Here is a 12,907-nt window from a genome sequence, read left to right on the forward strand (position 1 = left end):
TCTTTCAGCTCGAGGTTGCAGGACCTTGTTAACCAACTCAAATAGGAGTTGGTATTCTGGAAGTAGTGCCTTCTTATACACTCATTCCCCTTGCTCAACAGCCTGAGGCTTTAGAATAAGCTTCCTAAAACTTGGGGATCAGTCCCCTTCAACAGTTGAGAGTCCCTCAGTAGGCACCTCAAAAATATCTCCCAACACAACCTCTTTAATCATAAAATCCACCCCATTGAACTTCAAGCAGATAGTATTACCCTTCACAGTGAACAGATCAGCATAGAAAGTGCGAACTTCCTCCTCAAAGACCTTTTGACTCTAAACAGTAAAGAGATAAGTCCACTTTTGGAATTCGCAGATTTCAACCAACTGCCTCATGCCTGACTTGTCAAGAATGTCAGTATTAAAGACTCTTCCCCACAGGACTTTTTGCTTCTTCAGTTTTGCTTTCCTTTTAATCTCGGACATATCAACTCTAGCCCTCTTTGAGGAACCAGGTTCCTCACTGCCGCTTGGGTTTCTCTTATGAGACTTCTTTTTCCCAACACCTTTCTCCTTCCCAACAGGCTTATTATTCTCACCAGACTGCTTCTTCTCACCTTTACAGATAATACCTTCTTTTGTTTCACAACCACAGTCTTCTTAGAGGATTTATGAACAAGGGAAACAGGTTCCTCATTCACCTCTTAATCCTCAACTTCCACAACATTGGTCGGAGGTAGATCCTCTGACAAGCGCAAAACACAATACAAAATTGATGCTCACTAGCCAAAGATAGTATAGTATGATTGTAGTCTCCACGGGAATTGGATTTAAACAATGCTCTAGTAATTCCTAAGTTAACTGCTATTCAGGAGGATCAAAACCTGTTTTGGAATGGTTATCAACTACAATTAACTACTAATGTAAAGCAATTGACAATTGACTGCAACAAACTAGAGATAAGCAAAGTCGGTTTCTTATCAATGCGAGAAATAAGGGTCATGACAGGATAGGTGCAAGATAGCTATTTGGGATCTAACTCTAGTTTAATTCACTCTAAGGTTCTAATGATTCTCACAAATTCATTCGATAATTAGTTCAAACGTGTAGTCAAGACTCCTCTCTCGATTAAATCTTAACTATACGAGGTGAACTACTATAAGCACTGTGAAAATATGCAAACATGCATTAGTGGATTAGTCTTCAGGAAAATGTCTCTCGAATATTTTCCTAACTTGATTTAATCAACAATTCAATAAGCTCTTTCGATTACTTAAGAGAATCACTGAATTAAACCAAACAAAATAATACAAAGATAATCACCAACATATTCCTCTTTCGATTAAATAAACCGGTGAATAAAGTTACAACAATGCAAAACTCCATAAATGAATTCAAGCAAAGAACTAGAGTTAAAATTCACAAATATTTATCAAAATACCATATCCGTCAAACCCAAAGGGAAATTAGTCCATAATCATGAAAGAAGTCATCACAAAAATAATTTAAAAGTAAGAAAGCATCAATCTAACGTTACAATCCAAACTATCGTATTGAATTGATGGAAAGAAGATGAAATCCTGTGTCTTGTAGCCTCTAATGCTCTCCCAAAGGAACGGGCCCCGACAAAACTACCCTTTCCAAGCCGAATTAGGAAAAATACTCTGAGAATTTTGTACACATGCATCGTACCATGCGCCGCCCCATGCGGGGCACTAGTGGGGAAGTTCAGAGAGCGGATTCTGACAGGGAGCAACAAAATTACACTGCCGCGCCGCCCCATGCGGCGCGACAGTATATTTTTTTGCAGAGCAACATTGTTTCTTCGATTTTTGATATCCATACGCGGTCCTCGACCCCCGAACGCGATCCCCGTTTACTTTCTTAGACTTTTACTCGGACTTTAAAGCTCCAAATTGTTCGATTAAGCTCCCGATTATCTTCTTAACTCAAAATCACTTCCTGCAAAGCATAAAACACATGACAAGTGCAATATACTAACATTTAAACTCAAAGACAGGTAAAATACAGTAATTAGAGTGCAAACTATGACTAAAATATGAGATTCTAGCCTACCATCAACACTCCACACTTAAGCCATTGCTCGTCCTCGAGCAATCAAACTGCACTTCACATAGAGACGACCTTCTTATCAGACAACTTCCCTAACTCATCATGCCAAAAATATTTAAAGCAGACAAAACACTATGCCGTAACATCCCAGCATCAATAGTCGACTCAAAAGAACTAAGTTTTTCAAACTTGCACACTTACTCTAACACAAAAGCCAAAGACATTACCTTTCCTTCGCAAGTCATGTGCCCTCTCAAAATAATAGAGAGTAATTTCACACACAATAAAGTTCAAGAACAATTAGGAACTCAAAATAGAAAGAATTCACTCACTCTCAGAATTAAAATTTATATTCCACAAAAGATGTACCATAGGCTTGCCCATAGTGCAATACTCTACTAATTTGAGCTCATTTAGTCAAGGATCAAGTAGGACTTTAATTGGTTGTAATATAGGTTGCTGGATGGGTATGATACATTTAGATAAAATGATTACACCTCCCTGAGCACTTTAATACATATACATTAATAATTTAAACCCCACACTTATGTTGAACCAAACCCACACCTTCATAATATAACAACATCAAGTTCCCAATTTTCTTAAGCACAAATAAGATGAGAACTACCACTAGCACGGAATCTATTTTTTTCTTTTCTAAGTTCTGATTTTTTTCTTTTCAAGCAAACTCACTTTTTTCTTTTTTTTTTTCTTTCAATTCCCTACAAGTGGCTCTAACAATTTTTTCTCAAATAATGCACATTTCTCCTTTTTCACTAGTTCCACTCAAAAATCCGACCATACCTCAACTTAGATTTTACAAACTCATAACAAATTCAAGTGCTCAAGAGAGGTAAAAGGTTCAAACAGATAGTCAATTTTAAAAAATAGACCAGGCTTGCAGTGTGGTTGCCAAAACAGTAGGATTACAGGCTCAAAGGGGCTAACTAGGATACACAACAATCAGGCGGGTCATAAACATAGAATTAGCTCAACAAAGAAATGCCTATATCACTTCCTAGACTGAATAAGAATGCTATTTCGCTTTGCAAACACACGAGGCAAGTTCTAGACATCAACTGACACACAAAAAATATCAACAAACTCTCACACATGCGTTGGCACATAACTCACCCGGGACTGGATCTATCCCGACTCTCTAGTCAAAGCAGACAAGCAATATCAAAATTAAACATTTTACAACACTTATACATGAGTCAAGAACTGAGCCTAAACATTACAACTAAGGCACTCACTACTCTCAATACCCAATAAAGTCAGGAAAAACCATCTCCATTTAATACTATAGTACAATACTTCACTATTCCTAACAAAAGAAAAATTAACTACACTCAATTCAAGCAAAACCCTTAGAAAAGAACCGCGGCACAAAGAAAAACCAAGGGAGAATTGTCACACTACCTAAGAAAAACAAAAAAAATTCTTCGACTTTGATCCCTCAAGAAGACAGTCGAGGAAATCCATCTTCGGGAAAAGTAAAAAAAGAATTCTATTAAAAGAAACGAAAACAAACATACATGTACATATTTACATCCCCCACCCCACACTTTAAATTGTGGCATGCCCCCATAACACACAAATAAAAAGCAAGAGGTAAAGGAAACTTTCCTGATTTATCTAGTCGGGGTCTGAATCGAAGTCAGGATCTCCTTTACATGCCCAACCTAGTGCACACATCCATGCTAAGAGCTTCTTATCAGTCTTCTTTAGGTACACCCCACACTTATCGGTTTTACACTCTCCAAGTTGATCCTTTAGGGCCCCCTTTGTTCCTTTCATCGTGAAGATTACCCTTTCTTCTCCCACTCTAAGCATGAGTGCCTTTCCTGAATGTCCAGAAATGCTATGCCAGTAGCCAAGAAGGGTCTTCCTAAAATCATAGGGATTTCCCTATTCTTCTCCATGTTTACCACAATGAAGTCCACATGGAACACAAAATTGTCCACCTGAACTAGTATACCTTTCACTAATCCTTCAGGTATGATTGTGGTCTGATCCGCCAACCGCAGGGACATAGGTATCAACTTGATTTCTCCAATTTCTCCCTCTAATTTCCTGAAAATGGACAAAGGAATAAGATTAATAGAAGCACCTGAATCACACAAAGAATTTTTCAAACTTAGTACTTCCCTAAAGACACTGCATTTATTGTCTCCTTTGGAATTCTTTTAGTATCAGCAGGGAGAGTTCCTAGAACCCACTCAGACAATAGATTAGCTAGTTTCCCCACCTATATTTCCAAGATTCGAATGGCCATGCCCTGTTCTCTGATAGTTGTGCCATGAGTTTCAAGCCTCTCATTTGTTTTAATAATAAAGGTCTTCATCAGATCTTCCATGCTAGACTGATTAGACTGTGGAGGATGATATTGCTACCTCTGCTGATTTTGAAGACCTGGAGCTCCCAGTACCTAGGGTTTGAAGTTATTTTGATGCCATGCGTTTGCACTACCACCTGGTGAACTCCAAGAGAAACCTGGGTGCCTCTGCCCCATAGAGTTAAAATTGTTGCCACCTTGGTAGTTTCCTCTATCAAAGCTCCCCACAATATTTACTACTTCAGCTGAAGCTTGATACTCATGTGTAGAATGTCCCATTCCACAAAAGTCACATGCTACTTGTGGCTCACTCTGTACCTTGGCCAATGTTAACATTCTTATCTCTCTGGCCATGGTGTCTAGCTAGGCTTGCACTGATGTGTTAGAGTCTACCTGGTGCACCCCAACTGATTTTCTTCTATGGTTATCACCTGCACGCCATTGATTTGCATCTTCAGATAATTCATTCATAATTGCAACAATCTCCTCGGGAGTGTTTTTCATAAGAGGACCTCCAACTGCGTTATTTAGAGTCTTCCTGCCAGAGGGTGTTAGACCATCCCCAAAATCATAAAGTTTCATCCACAAGTCTACTCCATGATGTTGATATCTTCTCACAATATCCTTAAATCTTTCCCATGCTCCAAACACCGTTTCTGTCTCTTTCTGCTCGATGTTGTGGATCTCTCTTCGAATTTTCCCTGTTTTTGAAGTTGAAATGTTTTTTTCAAAGAACTTCTTTGTTATGTCTTCCCAAGTTTGAATTGACCCATTTGGTAAACTCCACAACCAGTGCTTAGCATCTTCCCCTCAGTGGAAAAGGAAATCTCCTTAAGTAGATAGCATTTTTCGATACTCTGTTGTGTTGGAAGGTATTCATAATCTCATCAAAATCCATCAAATGAGTATTTGGATCTTCATTGGGTTTGCCACAGAAGACACAATTGTTTTGAATGGTCTGAAGTAGCCTTTGATTGATCTCTAAATTATTGGTTGCGATCGGAGGGGGTCGCACACTAGATACTCCTTGGTTGTAGACTGGCCTGGAGTAGTCTCCTAGTAATCGACCAGGCCTGGGCATGTTATTTTCAAATTCAACTTCAACCAGAGGTCGGTTCAGGTTGAATCTTCGTCCTCCATTCCCGTCAATCGTTTCATCAGCTCTGAGAGCTACTTCAGTAGCTGCCCGTGTGGCTGCTTCCTCTACAGCCAAATCAAATTTCTCCTCACCGTTCTTATCCATTTTCTCTTGGGTTGAGGATTTCCCCAAGAATTTCTCAGTGAGTTCGTTCTCTTTTCTCAGTTTTCGCAGGTGTTTTTCCAACTTTGGTTTGTAGGGTAGAACTTCTTTTGAACAAGATCGAGTCATATGCCAACGAACTTAACCTGTTGCCTGCACACGGAAGAGAAAACCATGAAGAATAAAATAAAATTAATTCCTAAATTAGCACCAAAAAATTATTTTGAACACTATTGATTACCATTCCCCGGCAATGGCGCCAAAATTTGATGAGCGCAAAACACAACACAAAATTGATGCTCGCTAGCCAAAGATAGTATAGTATGATTATCATCTTTATAGGGATTGAATTTAAACAATGCTCTAGTAATTCCTGGGTTAACTACTATTCAAGAGGATCAAAACTTGATTTGGAATGGTTATGAACTACGATTAACTACTAAAGTAAAGCAATTGACGATTGAATGCAACAAACTAGAGATTAGCAAAGTCGGTTTCTTATCAATGTGAGAAATAAGGGTCATAAAAGGATAGGTGCAAGATAGCTATTTGGGATCCAACTTTAGTTTAGTTTACTCTAATGTTCTAATAATTCTCACGAATTCACTCGATGATTAGTTCAAATGTGTAGTCAGGACTCCTCTCTCGATTAAATCTTAACTCTACGAGGTGAACTAGCATAAGCACTGTGAAAATATGCAAGCATGCTTTAATGTATTAGTCTTTAGGAAAATGTCTCTCGAGTATTCTCCTAACTTGATTTAATCAACAATTCAACAAGCTCTTTCGATTACTTAAGAGAATCATTGAATTAAACCAAACAAAATAATGCAAAGTTAATCACCAACATATTCCTCTTTCGATTAAATAAACCGATGAATAAAGTTTCAATAATTCAAACCTCCATAAAGGAATTCAAGCAAGAACTAGAGGTAAAATCCACAAATATTTATCAAAATACCATATCCGTCAAACCCTAAGGGAAACTACTCCATAATCATGGAAGAAGTTATCACAAATATAATTAAAGAGTAAGAAAGCATCAATTGTGAGGCCCCGTAAAAATTTTCCTAAAAACCCGGATTCCATGATGCCAAAGTTTGGATTGAACAGTGCGCTGGGGAGTTGAAGGAATATGTTGGGCAAAAGTAAGCATTTCTGCGGCCATTCTACGGCCGCAGAACCACTCTACAGACCGCAGACTAGTCGCAGAGTGGGACAGTTTTCTGAGGCATTTTTAATGTCAATTTCGCGGTCATTATGAGACCGCATTACCATTTCGCAGGCCGCACTCTTGTCGCATATCCCTCCTTGGGATTTTTTGGAGGGAGGTTCTGCGGTACACTATGCGACCGTAAAACCATTCTACGGTGCATTATGCGGTTGCAGAATAGGTCTGCGGGCTGCATAACGACCGCAGACCCGGTAAATTTATTTCCAATTTTGGCACCCCAATTTCGCGGTCATTTCGCGAACCGCATAACTATTATTCGATCGCAGAACCTGTTCCGGAGCTTCATTTTTGGGGTTTTTAAACTCGACCCTATTCTGTTAAAACACCTACCTCTGACCATTTTGAACATATATTCTGATATTCTTAGAGTGAGAGAGAGGGTCCTAGAGGGAGAAAGTGATCTTCATCAAATTGCTCTTCAATTCTCACTTAAAACCTTGAAGATTATCAAGAGAGGCACCTAGGTCTTCTTCCTAAGAGGTAAGATTCTATCGCCCAAACTCTTAATTTCAAAATGTAACTAGAATTGGTCATTAATAAGGTAATTCATGGGGATGAGAGTGCTTACCTTGCATGCATGTGTTCCTAAGGTATGTGGGGAGGTTATGAGTTAAAGATAAAAAAGAATGGAGTGTGGGTTGGTGGAGTCTTTCATAAAAAGGGCCATGAAACCTTAATACACACATAGTGTTTGATAAAATACTCAAGTGAGCTAGAATTATGATCGTTTTCCTAATTTTGGGTTCAATTTTGCTATATTGCTAAAATAGATTGAAGTTGCTAATATTCCGTAACATATTAGAGTTTTAAAAGGCTCAATTGAGGTATTTTGGCTAAACCCCCTCTTCTTAGAATTGAATCTCACGGTATTCATGAAATCGACGTAAGTCCCAAATTGAACGTCCTAGAAATTGCTATCCCGAATGTGTTTGCTTTGAAAATATATGTGTAATATGTATTCCCATGCTTTCATCGTGTTATCTCGTCATCTAAGAAAATGTTCAAAACTTAGAATATGTGCTAAAAATGCCTAGACTTCAAGTCAAATTCGATTAAAGACTGCTATGTCAAATTGTGTGAAAAGCCTCTATGTGTCTTGGATTTTAATTGCTCACATGTGAAATCATAAGCGTTGAACGAAAAAACTTGTTGTTATTGATGATAGAAATAATGTTGGAATGTGGAAAAGAACTTGAATCATGAAATACGGCCAAGCTCCCAGAATAACTTTATAATTGGGGCCACTCGTACCATTATATTAGAAAGAGGGGAAAGAAATATGAATTGAGATGATTAATTGAAAAGGGGTGATGTCTCAAATGATATGGCCTAGCCGATCGGGCTGAGATCGGACTCCATGTAAGAACACGGCGGTATTGTGTATGAAATTGTGAATATGGTTAATATCTCAAATGAGATGGCCTAGCCGATCGGGCCAAGATCGGACTCCGTGTAAGAACACGGTGGTATTGTGGATGAAAATGTGAAAATGGTTGATGTATCAAATGAGATGGCTTAACCGATCGGACCGAGATCGTAATCCGTGTAAGAACACGGTGGTATTGTGGATTGTGGCATATTGGCACTACAAACCATTCTACCTGATAATATGGGAAATGACTTAAAAATCTATGTGATCCTTAACTTGATGTTGTAATGTTGTTTAAAGCTCATGTTGCATTCTTGACTGTCTCCCCCTGTATTGTTGTTCATTCTATTGAGATAGTGTTTAGTTACACATACTAGTACTATTCGACAGTACTAACATCCCTTTTGCCGGCGACGCTGTATCTTTAAATGCATGCAGGTGGTTACATAGTAGACAGTGTTGATCACAGATAGTGCTGCATTTTCTTCCCAGCGGACTTCGGGAGCCCCATTTCATTCCGGGGTCATGTATTGTACCTTTTATTTAGATTGTGGTCACATTTTGAGGTATAGCCGGAGCTTTGTTGCCAGCACCATCTTTACTTTCTTTTGTATCTTTAGAGGCTCCGTAGACAGTATGTGGGTTGTATATAGGTGCTAGAAAGGTCAAACGGATTATGTTATATTTTGGATTTTTGTTCCACTAAATCACAAAATATATGTATTTGAAACTTAACATGGAAGTAGCAAAATGAAATGGTTTAGTAATGCCTATACATATGGTTCTCCTACTGTTTAGCTATTAAAAGCATACCTTCTCTTATCGTGGGTGATTTGGGTAGAAAGTATTTAACAAGCTTTCTCGGTCGGGTTCACTCGTTTGAGCGCCGGTCGCGCTTCTTGAGGTTGGGGCGTGACAAACTTGGTATCAGAGCCTAAGGTTTTAAATTGTCCTAGGATGTCTCGGAGCCGTGTCTGGTAGAGTACTTCTTATCGGTGTGTTGTTGACCACATCTATAAGTTGGAGGCTACTTGGACATTTAGGAACAATACCCTTCCTTGATATTCTGGATCGTGCGATGACTCTAAATGTGCAACTGTTCCTCCTCTAACTCGTGCATTCCTTTAACTTTCAGTATATGGCACCTAAGAAGAGAGAAAGAACTGGCCAAGGAGCCAACGCTGCCTTAGGAGTGGCAGTTGATCATTTATTTGATGATGCAGGTGAACACCTGAAGGGTGAGGATAATCCCCCGACTGCTACACTACCTGATTCCACTATACCGGACCAGGCCACACCAGTTCCTACACCTACTGAGGGTGTGACGTTTCCTCCACCTGATATTGCAATTCCATCTCCAGCCCCAGCTTCCGGCTTTGGTATTTCTGATGGGGATCTTAGGGGAGCTATTTAGATGATGACTCAGATAGTGGCTTCTCAGGCCCAAAGGTCGAATGTTGCACCCACATCTTCTAGCCCATAAGGGGATTCTACTAGTTCTAGGGTGAACAGGTTTTTACAATTGGATCCTACATTGTTCATGGGTGCTAATCTCGAGGAGAACCCACAGGACTTCATTGATGAGATGCATAAGACTCTCCGGGTTATGCGCACTACTGAGACGGATGGAGTAGAGTTGGCCGCCTACCGCCTGAAAGGGGTGGCCTATTCTTGGTTTGAGCTGTGGGAGGACTCTCGGGAGGAGGGGAACCCTCTAGCGAGATAGAGTGAGTTTGTTGATGCCTTTATAGACTATTTCTTTCCTGTCGAGACTAGGGCATCCCATGCCGCAGAGTTTGAGAATCTTAAGCAAGGGAGTAGGAGTGTGTGGGAGTATCACATGGAGTTCGCGCGCCTCTCAAAATATGCTATTCACATGTTGCCTTCTATGGCGGCTAGAGTGCGCCGGTTTGTGTAGGGCCTTAGCCCCTTGGTTATCAATGAGGCCGCTACAGCTGCCTTAAATTCAGATATGAACTATGGGAAAATGGTAGCATTTGCTCAAGTAACAGAGGACCGCAAGTTGAAGAACCGAAGGGAGCGAGAGGGTACCAGCAAGGCCCAGTCCACAAGAAACTTTGGGGAGTCATTTGGTGGGGGAAGATCAACTTTCAGGGGAGGGTCATCAGGGCCATCCTAGTCTTATGCTCAGTCTTCAGCCAGTGCACCGCCAGCGGGGCACATTCAGTAGCAGGGGAGTCGCTTCAGGCCCAATCAGGGCAGTAGGGGACCTCACCATCAAGGTCGATCAGGAGGGAGATTCCCGCAGCAGGGGAGGCTCCCATGCCCTAGGTGTGGGAAGATGCACTCGGGGATCTGCTACATGGACTTACCTATATGTTACGAGTGCGGATTGAGGGGTCATATTCAGAGGGAGTGTCATTCGTCCCGCCAGAATGTGGACAAGGGCACAACACAACCATCCAGTTCTGCAGGTGCTACATCTTCAGTACCCCCTCCAGCTTTAGGCCCTCCGGCACCAGCAGGGCGTGGTGCAACTAGGAGTGGTGCGCAAAGTTCAGGAGGACCCAGATGTTTCTATGCTATGAGTGGTCGCCAGAGTGCAGAGGCTTCTCCAGATGTTGTCACAGGTATACTGACTGTCCAAACTCATGATGTATATGCTCTTATTGATCCCGGTTCCACCTTGTCCTATGTTACCCCTATGTTGCTATGGAATTTGGGATAGAACCGGAACAACTTCCTGAGCCGTTCTTTGTATCTACTCCGGTTGGCGAGTCTATTATGGCTGCACGAGTTTATAGGGGTTGTGTTGTCATGGTGCATGGTCGGGACACTGTGATCGATCTCATTGAATAGGGGATGGTCGATTTTGATATAATTATGGGGATTGATTGGCTTTATTCGTGTTTTGCTAAGCTTGACTGCCAAACTAGATCCGTGATGTTGGAATTTCCAAATGAGCCGGTTACTGAGTGGAAGGGGGATAATGTGGTGCCGAAGGGTAGGTTTATTTCTTACCTTAAGGCCACGAAGATGATTATCAAGGGGTGTATCTATCATTTGGTCTGGGTTACGAATGCCAGTGCTGAGGCGCCTTCACTCGAGTCTGTGCCAGTTGTGAATGAATTTCCAGAGGTCTTTCCTGATGAGCTCCCTGGGATTCTGCCAGACGGGGAGATTGATGTGATGCCAGGCACGCAGCCTATATCTATTCCGCCCTACAGGATGGCACCAGCAGAATTGAAGGAACTAAAGGAACAACTGAAGGATTTGTTAGAAAAGGGTTTCATCCGACCGAGTGTGTCACCATGGGGCGCACTGGTCCTCTTTGTGAGGAAGAAAGATGGATAACTGAGGATGTGTATTGACTACCAGTAGCTCAACAAAGTCACAATAAAAAACAAATACCCACTACCAAGAATAGATGATTTGTTTGATCAGTTACGGGGTGCTAGATACTTCTCCAAAATTGATTTATGATCCGGGTACCACCAATTGAAGATTACGGAGCAGGATATTCCGAAAACAACTTTCAGAAACCGGTATGGGCACTTTGAATTTATGGTAATGTCTTTTGGGCTAACAAATGCCTCGGCAGCTTTCATGGACCTTATGAATCGAGTTTTCAAGCCTTTCCTTGACTCCTTTGTGATAGTGTTCATTGACGATATTCTTGTGTATTCATGAGGTCGGGAGGACCATGCCGATCATCTCAGGGCAGTTCTGAAGACTCTTCATCAGCACCAATTGTATGCGAAGTTTTCAATATGTGAATTTTGGCACGAATCTGTCACATTGTTGGGTCATGTTGTCTCTAGATAAGGAATTAAGGTTGATCCTTAAAAGATTTCAACAGTAAAGAATTGGCCTAGACCTACAATGCCAACCGAGATTCGCAGTTTCTTGGGCTTAGCAGGTTATTACAGGAAGTTTGTAGAGGGGTTCTCTACTCTTGACTCTCCGTTGACTAAATCGACTCAGAAAGAGGTTAAGTTCCAATGGTCCGATGCTTGTGAAAAGAGCTTCCAGGAGTTGAAATCGAGATTGACTACGGCACCGGTGTTGACCCTGCCAGAGGGTACAGAAAGGTTTTTGGTATATTGCAATGCTTCAAGGTTCGGGCTTGGGTGTGTATTAATGCAACACGGAAAGGTTATAGCCTATGCTTCTAGGCAACTCAAAAATCATGAAAAGAATTATCCAACTCATGACTTAGAACTCGTGGCATTGGTTTTTGCATTGAAAATTTGGCGTCACTATTTGTATGGGGTCTATATGGAGGTATTCACGGACCACAAGAGTCTTTAATATATTTTCAAACAAAAAGGAGCTGAATCTGAGGTAGAGATGATGGCTTGAGTTACTCGAGGATTACGACATCGGTATTCTATATCACCCGGAAAAAGCCAATGTTGTGTCGGATGCTCTTAGCCGTAAATCTATGTGTAGTTTAGCACACTTGGAGGTATATCAAAGGCCATTGGCCAAGGAAGTCCATTGATTGGCTAGTTTGGGAGTACGTCTTACGAACTCGAATGAAGGAGGGGTAATTGTGCAAAATAGGGCCGAATCATCGCTTGTTGTGGAAGTCAAAGAGAAGCAATACAACGATCCATTTTTGGTACAATTGAAGGAGGAGATTCAAAAACATAAAACCATGGCTTTTACTCTTGGCATGGATGATGGTACACTAAGGTACTAAGGGCGGCTATG

This window comes from Nicotiana tomentosiformis, chromosome 3 (assembly GCF_000390325.3).
Source record: "Nicotiana tomentosiformis chromosome 3, ASM39032v3, whole genome shotgun sequence".
NCBI lineage: Eukaryota > Viridiplantae > Streptophyta > Magnoliopsida > Solanales > Solanaceae > Nicotiana > Nicotiana tomentosiformis.